Source organism: Leopardus geoffroyi, chromosome B3, assembly GCF_018350155.1.
Source record: "Leopardus geoffroyi isolate Oge1 chromosome B3, O.geoffroyi_Oge1_pat1.0, whole genome shotgun sequence".
Lineage (NCBI taxonomy): Eukaryota > Metazoa > Chordata > Mammalia > Carnivora > Felidae > Leopardus > Leopardus geoffroyi.
The window spans coordinates 99074334-99091724 of NC_059337.1; the positions used below are offsets into that span (position 1 = coordinate 99074334).

Sequence of the window (17391 nt, forward strand, 5' to 3'; positions counted from 1 at the left end):
ATTATATACTATTATTTTTTATTTTACTTGTCTATATTTAACCCCACATTTCAGTACAGTTGTTGCTGCATTATACAGTCAATAGTAGCTTAGATTTTCTTATGCACTTTCTGCTTATTTTGCTCACCATTGATTTTTGCATCACAAATCATTTTTGGGGGGAGTCCATTTTACTTCTTCCTGGAGTAGGTCTTGTGAGTTTTAGAAGTAAGTTAGACTAATTTCTTTAGGGTGATCTTTGCCTCTAGCTGTATTTAAGATCTTCCCTTCATTGTTCTGTAATGTTTAGTTGTGAATCTCTTTAAGCTTTTTTAGGACTCATCGGAATCCTTGAATCTGAGAATTTGTGCCTTTTATCAGTGTTGGAAAATTTTCAGCTATTATGTTTTTGAACATTGCCTCATTCCTATATTATTTATTTGTTTCTTCTGGTAGTCTTAGTAGACATGTGTTAAACATTTTCCCTCTGTTCTCAATATCTATTACATTTCTTTTTATATTTTTCGTCTATTATTCTTTCCTTCATCCTGAGTAATTTCTTCAAAATTATCTTTAATAATAATTCTTTCTTCAGCCACATCTAATCTTCTCTTTTATCTCATTATTGAGTTTCCAAATCCAATGATATGTTTTAAATTTCTAGACACTCTACTTTTGAAATATGCCTGTTCATACTTTAAGTACTATCTTTTTATATTTAAATGTAGTCAGTATAATTATTTCCGGTCATTGTGAGTCTGAAATGGTTGTGTTCTGTTTGAGTGTTAGTCACGTATGCTGATTTTTTTTCTCTTGTACCTAAGGGATTTTTTGTCTTAATTTCATATTTGCTTTATCTGTGAATTCTTGGGAGCCAGACTTCAGGGTAGACTAGGATTTGCATTTATTTCTGCTAGTCACTTGGGAGTGTTTTTTTTTTTTAATGTTTATTTATTTTTGAGAGAGAGAGAGAGAGAGCAAGATGGGGAGGGGCAGAGAGAGAGGGAGACACACAGTCTGAAGTAGGCTCCAGGCTCTGAACTGTCAGCACAGAGCCCAATGCCCGGGCTCAAACTCATGACCTGAGCCAAAGCTGGACAGCGAGATCATGACCTGAGCCAAAGTTGGACGCTTAACCAACTGAGCCACCCAGGTGCCTCATTGGGAATTTTTTTTTTCTTTTTTTCTTTTTTTCTTTTTTTTATGAAATTTATTGTCAAATTGGTTTCCATACAACACCCAGTGCTCATCCCAACAGGTGCCCTCAATACCCATCACTCACCCACCCCTGCCTCCCACCACCCATAAACCCTCAGTTTGTTCTCAGTTTTTAGGAGTCTCTTATGTTTTGGCTCCCTCCCTCTCTAACCATTTTTTTCTTCTTCCCCTCCCCCATGGTCTTCTGTTAAGTTTCTCAGGATCCACATAGGAATGAAAACATATGGTATCTGTCCTTCTCTGTATGACTTATTTCACTTAGCATAACACTCTCCAGTTCCATCCACGTTGCTACAAAAGGCCATATTTCATTCTTTCTCATTGTCATGTAGTATTCCATTGTGTATATAAACCACAATTTCTTTATCCATTCATCAGTTGATGGACATTTAGGCTCTTTTCCATAATTTAGCTATTGTTGAGAGTGTTGCTATAAACATTGGGGTACAAGTGCCCCTATGCATCAGTACTCCTGTATTCCTTGGGTAAATTCCTAGCAGTGCTACTGCTGGGTCATAGGGTAGGTCTGTTTTTAATTTTTTGAGGAACCTCCACACTGTTTTCCAGAGCGGCTGCACCAGTTTGCATTCCCACCAACAGTGCAAGAGGATTCCCATTTCTCCACATCCTCTCCAGCATCTATAGTCTCCTGTTTTGTTCATTTTAGTCACTCTGACTGGCATAAGGTGATACCTGAGTGTGGTTTTGATTTGTATTTCTCTGATGAGGAGCGATATTGAGCATCTTTTAATGTGCCTGTTGGCCATCCAGATGTCTTCTTTGCATGTCATCCTTGTGCAGGGTCCATGCTAATCTTCTGTGTATCGTTCCAATTTTAGTATATGTGCTGCCGAAGTGAGTACCTCTGGATGTCTTCTTTAGAGAAGTATCTATTCATGTTTTCTGCCCATTTCTTCACTGGATTATTTGTTTTTCGGGTGTGCAGTTTGGTGAGCTCTTTATAAATTTTGGATACTAGCCCTTTGTCTGATATGTCATTTGAAAATATCTTTTCCCATTCTGTCAGTTGCCTTTTAGTTTTGTTGATTGTTTCCTTTGCTGTGCAGAAGCTTTTTATCTTCATGAGGTCCCAATAGTTCATTTTTGCTTTTGTTTCCCTTGCCTTTGGGGATGTGTCAAGTAAGAAATTGCTGCGGCTGAGGTCAGAGAGGTTTTTTCCTGCTTTCTCCTCTAGGGTTTTGATGGTTTCCTGTCTCACATTTAGGTCCTTTATCCATTTTGAGTTTCTTTTTATAAATGATGTAAGAAAGTGGTCTAGTTTCATCCTTCTGCATGTTGCTGTCCAGTTCTCCCAGCACCATTTGTTAAAGAGACTGTCTTTTTTCCATTGGATATTCTTTCCGGCTTTGTCAAAGATGAGTTGGCTATACTTTTGTGGGTCTATTTCTGGGGTTTCTATTCTATTCCATTGGTCTATGTGTCTGTTTTTGTGCCAATACCATGCTATCTTGATGATGACAGCTTTGTAGGAGAGGCTAAAGTCTGCGATTGTGATGCCTCCTGCTTTGGTCTTCTTCTTCAAAATTACTTTGGCTATTCAGGGCCTTTTGTGGTTCCATACAAATTTTAGGATTGCTTGTTCTAGCTTTGAGAAGAATGCTGGTGTAATTTTGATTGGGATTGCATTGAATGTGTACATAGCTTTGGGTAGTATTGACATTTTAACAATATTTATTCTTCCAATCCATGAGCACGGAATGTTTTTCCATTTCTTTATATCTTCTTCAATTTCCTTCATAAGCTCTCTATAGTTTTCAGCATACAGATCTTTTACATCTTTGGTCAGGTTTATTCCTAGGTATTTTATGCTTCTTGGTGCAATTGTGAATGGGATCAGTTTCTTTATTTGTCTTTCTGTTGCTTCATTATTAGTGTATAAGAATGCAACTGATTTCTGTACATCGATTTTGTATCCTGCGACTTTGCTGAATTCATGTATCAGTTCTAGCAGACTTTTGGTGGAGTCTGTCGGATTTTCCATGTATAGTATCATGTCATGTGCAAAAAGTGAAAGATTGAGTTCATCTTTGCCAATTTTGTTGCCTTTGATTTCCTTTTATTGTCTGATTGCTGATGCTAGAACGTTCAACACTCTGTTAAACAACAGTGGTGAGAGTGGACATCCCTGTCATGTTCCTGATCTCAGGGGGAAAGCTCTCAGTTTTTCCCCATTGAGGATGATATTAGCTGTAGGCTTTTCATAAATGGCTTTTATGATGCTTAAGTATGTTCCTTCTATCCCGACTTTCTTGAGGGTTTTCATTAAGAAAGGATGCTGAATTTTGTCAAATGCTTTTTCTGCATTGATTGACAGGATCATATGGTTCTTATCTTTTCTTTTATTAATGTGATGTATCACGTTGATTGATTTTCGAATGTTGAACCAGCCCTGCAGCCCAGGAACGAATCCCACTTGATCATGGTGAATAATTCTTTTTATATGCTGTTGAATTCGATTTGCTAGTATCTTATTGAGAATTTTTGCATCCATATTCTCAGGGATATTGGCCTGTAGTTCTCTTTTTTTACTGGGTCTCTGTCTGGTTTAGGAATCAAAGTAATGCTGGCTTCATAGAATGAGTCTGGAAGTTTTCCTTCCCTTTCTATTTTTTGGAATAGCTTGAGAAGGATAGGTATTATCTCTGCTTTAAATGTCTGGTAGAATTCCCCTGGGAAGCCATCTGGTCCTGGACTCTTATTTGTTGGGAGATTTTTGATAACTGATTCAATTTCTTCACTGGTTATGGGTCTGTTCAAGCTTTCTATTTCTTCCTGTTTGAGTTTTGGAAGTGTGTGGTTGTTTAGGAATTTGTCCATTTCTAACAAACAGGTTGTCCTGTTTGTTGGCATATAATTTTTCATAGTATTCCCTGATAATTGCTTGTATTTCTGAGGGATTGGTTGTAATAATTCCATTTTCATTCCTGATTTTATCTATTTGGGTCATCTACCTTTTCTTTTTGAGAAGCCTGGCTAGAGGTGTATCCATTTTGTTTATTTTTTCAAAAAACCAACTCTTGGTTTCATTGATCTCCTCTACAGTTTTTTTTAGATACTATATTGTTTATTTCTGCTCTGATCTTTATTATTTCTCTTCTTCTGCCAGATTTGGGTGTCTTTGCTGTTCTGCTTCTATTTCCTTTAGGTGTGCTGTTAGATTTTGTATTTGGGATTTTTCTTGTTTCTTGAGATAGGCCTGGATTGCAATGTATTTTCCTCTCAGGACTGCCTTCACTGCACCCAAAGCGTTTGGATTGTTGTAATTTCATTTTCATTTGTTTCCATATATTTTTAAATTTCTTCTCTAATTGCCTGGTTGACCCATTCATTGTTTAGTAGGGTGTTCTTTAACCTCCATGCTTTTGGAGGTTTTCCAGACTTTCTTGTGGTTGATTTCAAGCTTCATCGCATTGTGGTCTGAAAGTATGCATGGTATGATCTCAATTCTTGTATACTTATGAAGGGCTGTTTTGTGACCCAGTATGTGATCTGTCTTGGAGAAGGTTCCATGTGCACTCGAGAAGAAAGTATATTCTGTTGCTTTGGCATGCAGAGTTCTAAATATATCTATCAAGTCCATCTGATCCAGTGTATCATTCAGGGCCCTTGTTTCTTTATTGATCCTGTGTCTAGAGGATCTATCCAATATGTAAGTGGAGTATTAAAGTCCCCTGCAATTACCACATTCTTATCAATAAGGTTGCTTATGTTTGTGATTAATTGTTTTATATATTTGGGGGCTCCTGTATTCGGCACGTAGACATTTATAATTGTTAGCTCTTCCTGATGGATAGACCCTGTAATTATTATATAATGCCCTTCTTCATCTCTTGTTACAGCCTTTAATTTGAAGTCTAGTTTGTCTGATATAAGTATGGCTACTCCAGCTTTCTTTTGACTTCCAGTAGCATGATAGATGGTTCTCCATCCCCTCACTGTCAATCTGAAGGTGTCCTCAGGTCTAAAATGAGTCTCTTGTAGACAGCAAATAGATGGGTCTTGTTTTTTTATCCATTCTGATACCCTATGTCTTTTGGTTGGATCATTTAGTACATTTACCTTCAGTGTTATTATTGAAAGATATGGGTTTAGAGTCATTGTGATGTCTGTAGGTTTCATGCTTTCAGTGATGTCTCTGGTACTTTGTCTGACAGGATCCCCCTTAGGATCTCTTGTAGGGCTGGTTTAGTGGTGATGAATTCCTTCAGTTTTTGTTTGTTTGGGAAGACCTTTATCTCTCCTATTCTGAATGACAGACTTGCTGGATAAAGGATTCTAGGCTGCATATTTTTTCTGTTCATCACATTGAAGATTTCCTGCCATTCCTTTCTGGCCTGCCAAGTTTCAGTAGACAGATCTGTCATGAATCTTATCGGTCTCCCTTTATATGTTAGAGCATGTTTATCCCTAGCTGCTTTCAGAATTCTCTCTTTATCCTTGTATTTTGCCAGTTTCACTATGATATGTCATGCAGAAGATCAATTCAAGTTACGTCTGAGGGGAGTTCTCTGTGCCTCTTGGATTTCAATGCCTTTTTCCTTCCCCAGTTCAGGGAAGTTCTCAGCTATGATTTCTTCAAGTACACCTTCAGCCCCTTTCTCTCTCTCTTCCTACTCTGGAATCCCAATTATGCGTACATTATTTCCCTTAATTGTGTCACTTAGTTCTCTAATTCTCCCGTCATACTCCTGGATTTTTTTTATCTCTCTTTTTCTCAACTTCTTCTTTTTCCATAATTTTATCTTCTAGTTCACCTATTCTCTCCTCTGCCTCTTCAACCCGAGCTGTGGTCGCCTCCATTTTATTTTGCAGCTCATTTGTAGCATTTTTTAGCTCCTCCTGACTGTTTCTTAGTCCCTTGATCTCTGTAGCAATAGATTCTCTGCTGTCCTCTGTACTTTTTTCAAGCCCAGCGATTAATTTTATGACTATTATTTTAAATTTATATCTTCTATATTGCTTAAATAGGTTTTGATCAGTTCGTTAGCTGTCGCTACTTCCTGGAGTTTCTTTTGAGGAGAATTCCTATGTTTCATCATTTTGGATAGTCTGTGGAGTGGCGTGGAACTACAAGGCTCTTCCTCTGTGCTGTCTGGAGTAACTTGAGTTGGTGCACTGGCCGCAGTCAGATCTGATGTCTTCCCCCAGCCTGCCGCTGGGGGCCACAGTCAGACTGGTGTGTACCTTTTCTTCCCCTCTCCCAGGGGCAGGACTCACTTTGGAGTGGTGTGGCCTCTGTCTGGGCTACTTGCACACTGCCAGGCTTGTGGTGCTGCTTCAATGCGATCTGGCGTATTAGCTGGGGTGGATCCGCAAGGTGCACAGGGGCAGGAGGGGTAGGCTCAGCTCGCTTTGCCTTCGGTGGTCCGCTTTGGGAGGGGCCCTGCGGCACCAGGAGGGAGGCAGACCTGCTGGAGGGATGGATCCACAGAAGCACAGTGTTGGGTGTTTGCGCGGTGCAAACAAGTTCTCTGGAGGGAACTGGCTCCCTTTGGGATTTTGGCTGGAGGATGGGTGAGGGAGCCGGCACTTCCCACCGCCTTTGTTCCCCGCCAAGCTGATCTCTGTCCTCTGGGGCTCAACAACTCTCTCTCCCGCTCTCCGAGCAGAGCTGTTGACTATAACAATCCAGATGTTAAGACCCACTGGCTGTCAGAACACACTGTGTCCAGCCCCTCCACTTTGGCAAGCCAGACTCGGGGGCTCTGCCTTGCCTGGTTGGCTGGCTGCCCCTCCGCCACCCTGGCTCCCTCCCACCAGTCCGTGTAGCGCGCATCGCCTCTCCGCCCTTCCTACCCTCTTCCGTGGGCCTCTTGTCTACACTTGGCTCCGGAGAGTCCATTCCGCTAGTCTTCTGGTGGTCATTGGAGTAAATTAGGCAGATGTGGGTGGAATCTAAGCGATCAGCAGGATGTGGTGAGACCAGCGTTCTCCTTCGCCACCATCTTCTAGAATCCGGGAATGTTTTAAATTAAATTCGCACCTTGGAGTTTTTCACACCCAAGGATGCTACAGATTTTGTTTGTGTGTGCAGGGCCAGCTTTTGGAGAAAGTCCCAGAAGAATCTTTCCTTCTCCCAGAGCTAAGGTAAAATAGACATATTTCCTTCCTATCTGCTTCTGTGTTCATCTTATTTTCGAGGGAGTTGTTGGGTTTCATCTCATCTCATCTCACCTGTCATGTTCGGTCCCACGTTTTCTTTTCTTTTTTCCAGTGTTCTTATTTGCATAAAGACCAAAAAGCTGGAATCCACTAGCATCGATCAGCAGAAGCATCAGTGGTAACTGTTAGCTCTTATCCTTAGCTATCTCACTTAATTTAAGTTCTTGCTTCATTTTTGCTTGTGTAGTGTTTCTTCATAGTGCCCAACCATGATTGTAAAGAGATTAAAAAAACAAAACAAACATTTTATCCAGAACTTTTCAGCATCTGCCCCAGGAGTTTTTCTTAAGTTATCCAGCCTACTAAGTTATTTTGCCTGAAACAGAAGTACTCTCCTGTTCTTTTTTGTATTTTTACAATACACTTAAAAAGATCTCTTTACCATTACTTTAATAGTGTTTTGAGAAAATCAGATATTAACAAAAACTTTTTATTGTGGAAGATCTTTTAGCTATGACATTGGGGACTTCTTTGTACTGAAGAATGGGGTGGTGATGTCACATAGAATTGAGTTTAAATTTATAGCTGCATCCTGAAATTAAGTGTGATGCTTTTGTTCCTTTTGTTGTCAAATATTTTTATTAAATCAGTTGACTTTGACAGATGAGTGCATGTATCTACGAGTATGTTCCTGTGTCATTTCATTCAGTTAAGCTGTTATAAGTGATAGCTTCAATTGATAAATTTTGCTTATTTGAATGAAACTTTAAAATGAAAGAAAGTAGATATCATGAAGTTATAAATGTTGGAACTTTTACTCCTAGATATGCTTTCCATAGTGTTAGCTTTTTATTAAATTTATAAAGGCCAGAGAGTGACCCTTTCATGTAGTGGAAGAGAAGTCAAGAGAAAATACTTGAGAGTTACTGTCTTAAGTTCTTATTTAGATAAAAATCAGTTTTGTAACAAAGGACAAAATAATTAACTTGGTAAAGATAAATTTTCTTTTACCTTGAAAAGGACACATTTGTAATTAGTTTTGTGCCTGAGGTACGATTGACTCAACAACAAAGTCCCAATACGGTAAAATGCAAACCTCATTTATTTGGGTAGAAATGAATAGAAGAAAAGGTTCTGAACTTGTGTCCTGGGCTTCATAGGGTTTGAGATCTCCTTAAATTGTGTACAGTCTTACATATATATATTTAGATTTGTGACTTTTCCTGGGCCCAGCCCTACTTGGCTTTCACATCCCCTTTGGCGAGGTACATTTGTGCAGTACACAAACTCTGTAACTGTATATGGTGGTTAGATTTCCCAAAGGCTTGCATCCCATAGTTTGAGAGATTGAAAAGGATAAATGAAACCTGATTTCACATATTGAGCAACACTTATCTTATGGTGTTGGGATTTAAAAACTTAAAAGTCATCCTCCTCAGGTATGTTAAATGTGGAGGTATTAAGAGTAATCTCTCTCAGACTTTATTTTTCATGTTAACATTTCTTTTTCATTTATACCTAAATCCTTTGTATATGTGTTTACCACACCTGGTAGGGGCTATTCATTCCAAGAGAAGTGGCTGTCTTGCAGATCTTCAAAACCTTGCTCGATTTCTTTTGTCTTTTTTAAAAAATTTTTTAGACGTTCATTCATTTTTGAGAGACAGAGCACAAGCAGGGGTGGGACAGAGAGAGAGGGAGACACAGAATCCGAAGCAGGCTCCAGGCTCTGAGCTGTCAGCACAGAGCCCAACGTGGGGCTTGAACTCACAAACCATCAGATCATGACCTGAGCCAAAGTCAGATGCTTAACCTAGGCGCCCCAAAACCTTGCTGGATTTCTTGAAGACTGGGCTTAAAATACATCATGCTTGGTTGTTGACTGTTTTTTCAGCTGACTTTTCAGACTGGCAAGGAACTTGGGTACTGGTTCACTATAATTTTGTTTCACAATTTCTAATTTTTCTTTTTAAGGAAAGTAGCTAATAGATCTTTTAAAGAAAACACATGAATATTACCAAAAGAAAGAAAACAGGAGAAGAGAGCAACTAAAGTTCAGTGTGCCAAATATAAAATGATACAATTGGCATAAATTGTTAGGCAGCTGCTTTGTAAAAAAAAATTGTTTTTAGTATCAGTAGGGCCGAATGTATTTTTTTCTGAAACATTTTAAGATTTAATTAAAATAGTCCAATATACTGAAAAACATACTACAATCACCTCTTTCAGCCAACATACACTGTCTTTATTTAATTATTAAAGCAAATATGGCAAAATGATAACCACGTCTGTACATATAAACATGTCTGAGTAAAATATACCTTGTCACAATTATTACTTTTCTTTGTTAGCTATTGCCTTTGTTACACCAGGCTCAATCATTACCCTTGAGTCAATTAACAAGAGCTCCTGATTATCTGCTCGCAGGCAAAGACCAGATTTCTTTAACCAATACTCAATCTGCTGAATATATTTTTCCAACAAAAATGCAATCATGATGTGTGCCTCCTTATGCCTTTAACCTCACTTGGTCTAGAACTGTTACCTATTTCCTCCCCTGACCCTGACTTTCCAATGTCACAAACCAGCTGTGGAACACCTGTGTCCTGTCTTGTGTGTTTCCACAAGGTGCCATTTAACTTGTGACTCTATCCCCTATATTCTCCATGATAAGCTGGAAGCTACTTGCCAGCCACGTGCTTCACGTTGTACCACACTGGGCATGTAATCCTTGTGAGCAGCCATTGTTAGTGATGCCAGTCTTGAATGTTGTAACGGACTGACCTCTCCACTGCAAATGCATTTTTTTTTCCATTAGCCACTAACTAGTAATGGTTTTGGTATCCATTGATCAGTTTTGTCTACAACAGTTTGCTTTTGGGGGGTTTACAGCATAGTGATTTTTTAATACCTCCGTTCTTTTTTATTTCTTAGATAGCATTCTTTCATAAAGAGTTTTCCTGCCTCAACTGGGGTATAGACAACAAATGTGTCAGGATCCATGGTTAGTACTTTACCTTTGATTATCAATTGTCATAGCAGGGTTTTTAGTGTAATGGTAAACCCCTCCGTGGACAAATGAGCTCCCCTTCTCTCTTCCTTTTACTCTCCTCATATACTGTGGTTCCAAAGATTTTTTAAAAATATTCATTTGCATTTATTAGGCCTGTTGGTGCCAAAATCATTCTCATTTGGTGGCTGGTCATCCCCTTCGTCTTGCTTCAGTAGATGATGTGCTGGCCTTGGTCTTTCTGGAACAACAAGATATCCCAGCTTGTTTTGTAAATCGCCTGCCTTACACCTAAAATTATCCAGTTCTTCAAGAGGCCATGGTTCTGTTTACCGGGCTGGTTTTAGAAAGCAAGATGTAGATGGAAGGTATGGCTGTGGCACATGGGCTTCATAGGTTCTAGAACTTTTAGGGTACAGAAAGTAGTAAAAAGTACAAATAAAATTATGAGCATATATTACTATTTTCAACTGTAATTTAAGTTGACAATATTTTTATTAATGTCTTGTATTTTATTTTGGTAACTTTTTTCCCTTTAAACTGAAACTTGTGGTTTCTAATATTAGCAAAGTACTTGTCTGCTTTATCCAAAATATATTACATAGTTTGAAAAATCATATACCATTGTTTTGTTTTATTTTGTTTTGTTTTGTTTTTTAACTGGAATAGTGATAGTTTATTGTAGATTATTTAGATTGTGTTCCAGTCTGAAATTTTTTTTTAATTTTATTTTTTTAATTTACATCTGAATTAGTTAGCATATAGTGCAACAATGATTTCAGGAGTAGATTCCATAATCCCCTTACCCATTTAGCCCATCCCCGCTCCCACAACCCCTCCAGTAACCCTCTGTTGTTCTCCATATTTAAGAGTCTGCGATGTTTTGTCCCCCTCCCTGTTTTTATATTATTTTTGTTTCCCTTCCCTTATGTTCATCTGTCCTGTGTCTTAAAGTCCTCATATGAGTGAAGTCATATGATATTTGTCTTTCTCTGACTAATTTCACTTAGCATAATACCCTCTAGTTCCATCCACGTAGTTGCAGATGGCAAGATTTCATTCTTTTTGATTGCCGAATAATACTCCATTGTGTGTGTGTGTGTGTGTGTGTGTGTGTGTGTGTGTGTGTGTGTGTGTATATATATATATATATATACCACATCTTATTTATCCATTCATCCATCAATTGACATTTGGGCTCTTTCCATACTTGGGCTATTGTTGATAGTGCTGCCGTAAACATTGGGTGCATGTGTCCCTTCGAAATAGCATACCTGTATCCCTTGGATAAATACCTAGTAGTGCAATTGCTGGGTAGTAGGGTAGTTCTAATTTTTTTTTAAGTTTTTTTAACGTTTATTCATCGTTGAGAGACAGAGAGACAGAGCACAAGCGGGAGAGGGGCAGAGAGAGAAGGAGACACAGAATCTGAAGCAGGCTCCAGGCTCTGAGCTGTCCTCACCGAGCCTGATGTGGGGCTCGAACTCACCAACCGTGAGATCATGACCTGAGCGGAAGTCGGATGCTTTACCGACTGAGCCACCCAGGTACCCCTATTTTTAATTTTTTGAGAAACCTCCATACTGTTTTCCAGAGTGGCTGCACCAGCTTGCATTCCCACCAGCAGTGCAAAAGAGATCCTCTTTCTCCGCATCCTCACCAACATCTGTTGTTGCCTGAGTTGTTACTGTTAGCCATTCTGACAGGTGTGAGGTGGTATCTCATTGTGGTTTTGATTTGTATTTCCCTGATGATGAGTGATATTGAGCATTTTTTCATATGTTGGTTGGCCATCTGAATGTCTTCTTTGGAGAAGGGTCTATTCATGTCTTTTGCCCATTTCTTCACTGGGTTCTTTGTTTTTTGGGTGTTGAGATAGAGAGGTTCTTTATAGATTTTGGATACTAACCCTTTATCTGATATGTCGTTTGCAAATATCTTCTCCCATTCTGTCGGTTGCCTTTTAGTTTCCTTCGCTGTGCAGAAGCATTTTATTTTGATGAGGTCCCAGTGGTTCATTTTTGCTTTTGTTTCCCTTGCCTCTGGAGACGTGTTGAGTAGGAAGTTGATGCAGCCAAGATTAAAGAAGTTTTTGCCTGCTGTCTCCTCAAGGATTTTGATGGCTTACTGTCTTACATTTAGGTCTTTCATCCATTTTGAGTTTATTTTTGTGTATGGTGTGAGAAAGTGGTCTAGGTTAATTTTTCTGCATGTCGCTGTCCAGTTTTCCCAGCACCACTTGCTGAAGAGACTGTCTTTATTCCATTGGATATTATTTCCTGCTTTGTCAAAGATTAGTTGGCCATACGTTTGTGGGTCCATTTCTGGGTTCTCTATTCTGTTCCACTGATTTGAGTGTCTGTTTTTGTGCCAGTACCATACTGTCTTGATGATTACAGCTTTGTAGTGTGGCTTGAAACCCGGGATTGTGATGCCTCCTGCTTTGACTTTCTTTTTCAAGATTGCTTTGGCTATTCAGGGTCTTTTCTGGCTCCATACAAATTTTAGGATTATTTATTCTAGCTCTGTGAAGAATGCTGGTGTTATTTTGATAGGGATTGCATTGAATATGCAGATTTCTTTGGCTGATATTGACATTTTAACAATATATGTTCTTCCTATCCAGGAGCATGGAATCTTTGTCCAATTTTGTATGTCTTCTTCAATTTCTTTCATAAGCTTTCTATAGTTTTCAGTGTATAGATTTTTCAGCTCTTTGGTTAGATTTATTCCTAGATATTTTATGCTTTTTGGTGCAATTGCAAGTGGGATCAATTCCTTGATTTCTCTTTCTGTCGTTTCATCATTGGTGTATAGGAATGCAACCGATTTCTGTGCATTGATTTTATATCCTGCAACTTTGCTGAATTCATGAGTCAGTTGTAGCAGTTTTTTGGTGGAATCTTTTGGGTTTTCCATATAGAGTATCATGCCACCTGCGAAGAGTGAAAGTTTGACCTCCTCCTGGCCAATTTGGATGCCTTTCATTTCTTTGTGTTGTCTGATTGCAGAGGCTAAGACTTCCAATACTATGTTGAATAACAGTGACGAGAGTGGACATCCCTGTCTTGTTCCTGACCTTAGGGGGAAAGCTCTCAGTTTTTCCTAATTGAGGATGATATTAGCATTGGGTCTTTCATATATGGCATTTATGATCTTGAGGTATGATCCTTCTATCCCTACTTTTTTGAGGGTTTTTATCAAGGATGCTGTATTTTGTCAAATGCTTTCTCTGCATCTATTGAGAGGATCATATGGTTCTTGTCCTTTATTTTATTGATATGATGAATCACATTGATTGTTTTGTGGATATTGAACCAGCCCTGCATCCCAGGTATGAATCCCACTTGGTCGTGGTGAATAATTTTTTTAATGTATTGTTGGATCTGGTTGGCTAATATCTTGTTGAGGATTTTTGCATCCATGTTCATCAGGGAAATTGGTCTATAGTTCTCCTTTTTAGTGGGGTCTCTGTCTGGTTTTGGAATCAAGGTAATGCTGGCTTCATAGAAAGAGTTTGGAAATTTTCCTTCCATTTCTATTTTTTGGAACAGCTTCAAGAGAATAGGTGTTAACTCTTCCTTAAATGTTTGGTAGAATTCCCCTGGAAAGCCATCTGTCCCTGGACTCTTGTTTTTTGGGAGATTTTTGGTTACTAATTCGATTTCTTTACTGGTTATGGGTCTTTTCAAATTTTCTATTTCTTCCTGTTTCAGTTTTGGTAGTGTATCTGTTTCTAGGAATTTGTCCATTTCTTCCAGATTTCCCATTTTATTGGCATATAATTGCTCATAATATTCTCTTATTATTTTTTTTATTTCTGCTGTGTTGGTTGTGATCTCTCTTCTTTCATTCTCAATTTTATTTTTGGGTCCTTTTTCTTTTTGATCAAAATGGCTAGGGTTTTATTGATTTTTGTTAATTCTTTCAAACAACCAGCTTCTGGTTTCATTGATCTGTTCTAATGTGTTTTTGTTTGTTTGTTTGTTTTGATAGCATTAATTTCTGCTCTAATCTTATTACTTCCTGTCTTCTACTGGTTTTGGGTTTTATCTGCTGTTCTTTTTCCAACTCTTTAAGGCGTAAGTTTAGGTTGTGTATCAGATCTTTCTTCCTTCTTTAGAAAGGCCTGGATTGCTATATACTTTTCTCTTATGACCACCTTTTCTGCATCCCAGAGGTTTTGGCTTGTGGTGTTATCATTTTCATTAGCTTCCATGAACTTTTTAATTTCCTCTTTACCTTCTTGGTTAGCCCATTTGTTCTTTAGTAGGAAGTTCTTTAGTCTCCAAGTATTTGTTACCTTTCCAATTTTTTTCTTGTGGTTGATTTTGAGTCTCATAGCGTTGTGGTCTGAAAATATGCACGGTATGATCTTGATCTTTTTGTACTGGTTGAGGGCTTATTTGTGTCCCCATATGTGGTCTATTCTGGAGAACATTCCATGTGCACTGGAGAAGAATGTATTTTCCTCTGCTTTAGGATGAAATGTTCTGAATATATCTGTTAAGTCCATCTGGTCCAGTGTGTCATTCAAAGCCATTGTTTCCTTGTTGATTTTTTGATTAGATGATCTGTCCATTGCTGTGAGTGGGGTGTTGAAGTCCCCTACTATTATGGTATTACTATCAACGAGTTTTTTTATGTTTGTGGTTAATTGATTTATATATTTGGGTAGCCTACATTTGGTGCATAAATGTTTACAATTGTTAGGTCTTCTTGGTGGATAGACCCCTTAATTATGATATAATTCCCTTCATCTCTTGATACAGTCTTTAAAGTCTAGATTGATATAAGTATGGCTATTCTGACTTTCTTTTGTTGACCATTAGCATGATAGATGGTTCTCCATCCCCTTACCTTCAATCTGAGGGTGTCTTTAGGTCCAAAATGGGTCTCTTGTAAACAGAATATAGATAGATCCTGTTTTCTTATCCATTTTGTACCCTATGTCTTTTGATTGGAGCATTGAGTCCATTGACGTTTAGAGTGAGTATTGAAAGATACGAATTTATTGCCATTATGTTGCTTGTAGAGTTGGAGTTTCTGGTGGTGTTCTCTGGTCCTTTCTATTCTTTGTTGCTTTTGGTATCTATCTATCTATCTATCTATCTATCTATCTATCTATCTATCTATCTTTTCTCCCCTCAGAGAGTCCCCCTTAAAATTTCTTGCAGGGCTGGTTTGGTGGTCACAAACTCCTTTAATTTTTGTTTTTATGGGAAACTTTTTATCTCTCCTTCTATTTTGAATGGCAGCCTTCCTGGATAAAGAATTCTTGGCTGCATATTTTTCTGATTCAGCACATTGAATATATCCTGCCACTCCTTACTGTCCTACCAAGTTTGCGTGGATAGGCTTGCTGCAAACCTGATCTGTCTTCCCTCGTAGGTTAAGGACTTTTTTTCCCTTGCTGCTTTCATGATTCTCTCCTTGCCTGAGTATTTTGTGAATTTGACTATGATATGCCTTGTTGATCGTCGGTTTTTATTGAATCTAATGGGAGTCCTCTGTGCTTCCTGAATTTTGATGTCTGTGTCTTTCCCCAGGTTAGGAAAGTTTTCCACTATGATTTGCTCACATAACCCTTCTACCCCTATTTCTCTCTCTTCCTTTCCTGGGACCCCTACGATTCTGATGTTTTTCCTTTTTAATGAGTTACTGATTTCTCTATTTCTTACGTCGTGCTCTTTTACCTTAATCTCCTTCTTTTCTTCTGCTTCATTATTCTCCATAACTTTGTCCTCTATATTGCTGATTCTCTGTTCTGCCTCATTCATCCTTGTGGCCGTGGCATCCATTTGAGATTTCAGCTCAGTTACAACATTTTTTATTTCATCCTGAGTAACTTTGACTTCTTTTATATCTGCAGAAAGGGATTCTAATCTATTTTCGACTGCAGCTAGTATTCCTATTATCGTGATTCTAAATTCTGGTTCAGACATCTTGCTTGTATCTGTGTTGGTTAAGTCCCTGGCTGTCGTATCTTCCTGCTCTTTCTTTTGGGGTCAGTTCCTTCGTTTCATCATTTTGGAGGGAGAAAAGGAATTAATGGGGTATAAAAAATTAAAGTTAAAAAAATTAGAAACAAACACACACATACACACAAAATCGAATAAATGATGCTAGATCCTAAGTTTGTTTTGGTCTGGGTGTTAAAAGGGGCTTGATACATTAGAGAAAAGAGGGGAAAGAAGAAAAAAAAAGGAAATCCTTTGAAAATTTGAAAAAATGAATACACTGAAGTAGACTGAAATGAAATGATGGAAGTAAAATAGAATTTTAAAAAATTTACACAAAAGTAAAAAATATAGTAGAAAAAAATTAAAGAAAAATATTATTTTTTTAACGTTTATTTATTTTTGAGACAGAGAGAGACAGAGCATGAATGGGGGAGAGGCAGAGAGAGAGGGAGACACAGAATCGGAAGCAGGCTTCAGGCTCTGAGCCATCAGCCCAGAGCCCGATGCGGGGCTCGAACTCACGGACCGCGAGATCGTGACCTGAGCCGAAGTTGGACGCTCAACCGACTGAGCCACCCAGGCGCCCCAAAGAAAAATATTTTTAATAAAAATTGAAAATAAAAATGAGTTTTTTCTCTTTCTGTATTCAGAAAAAGAAACACAAAAAAGAGAAAAGGGAAAAAAGAAAATAAAAGGAAGAAAGAAAATTGAATAGATGGACCAGTAAACAGACTGAAATATGACTGAAATTACTTTGTTTTCCCCTAGAAGTCAAACTATGAAGCACTTTATAGTCCATACACTATGCAGGCAGAGAGACTTGTGTTCCTGAAGAGCAAGGTTGACCCAGTTGGGCGGAGCTTAGTGTAATGGCTCCATTCTCCACTAGATGGAGCTGCTTAGCTTACTGGGGTAGATTATTGTGGCACTTGTAGGTGCACATGCGCGTGAGTGCAAGCGGTTAAAATGGTGTTACCCAGCTACACAGTCTCTAGTATCAGAACTCTGTTCTCCCCAATCAGCAATTGCACACCCCTCCTTTGACTTTGGCTTCCATCCACTCCCCGCTTTTACAGTCTGTGACCAAGCCCCAGGCAG

At 38.5% G+C, this 17391-nt stretch overlaps 1 pseudogene; it reads right to left on the reverse strand.

Annotated features, from left to right (window-relative positions):
• Positions 1-1962: 1962 nt before the first annotated feature.
• Positions 1963-2060, reverse strand: LOC123584538 (annotated as a pseudogene).
• Positions 2061-17391: the final 15331 nt, after the last annotated feature.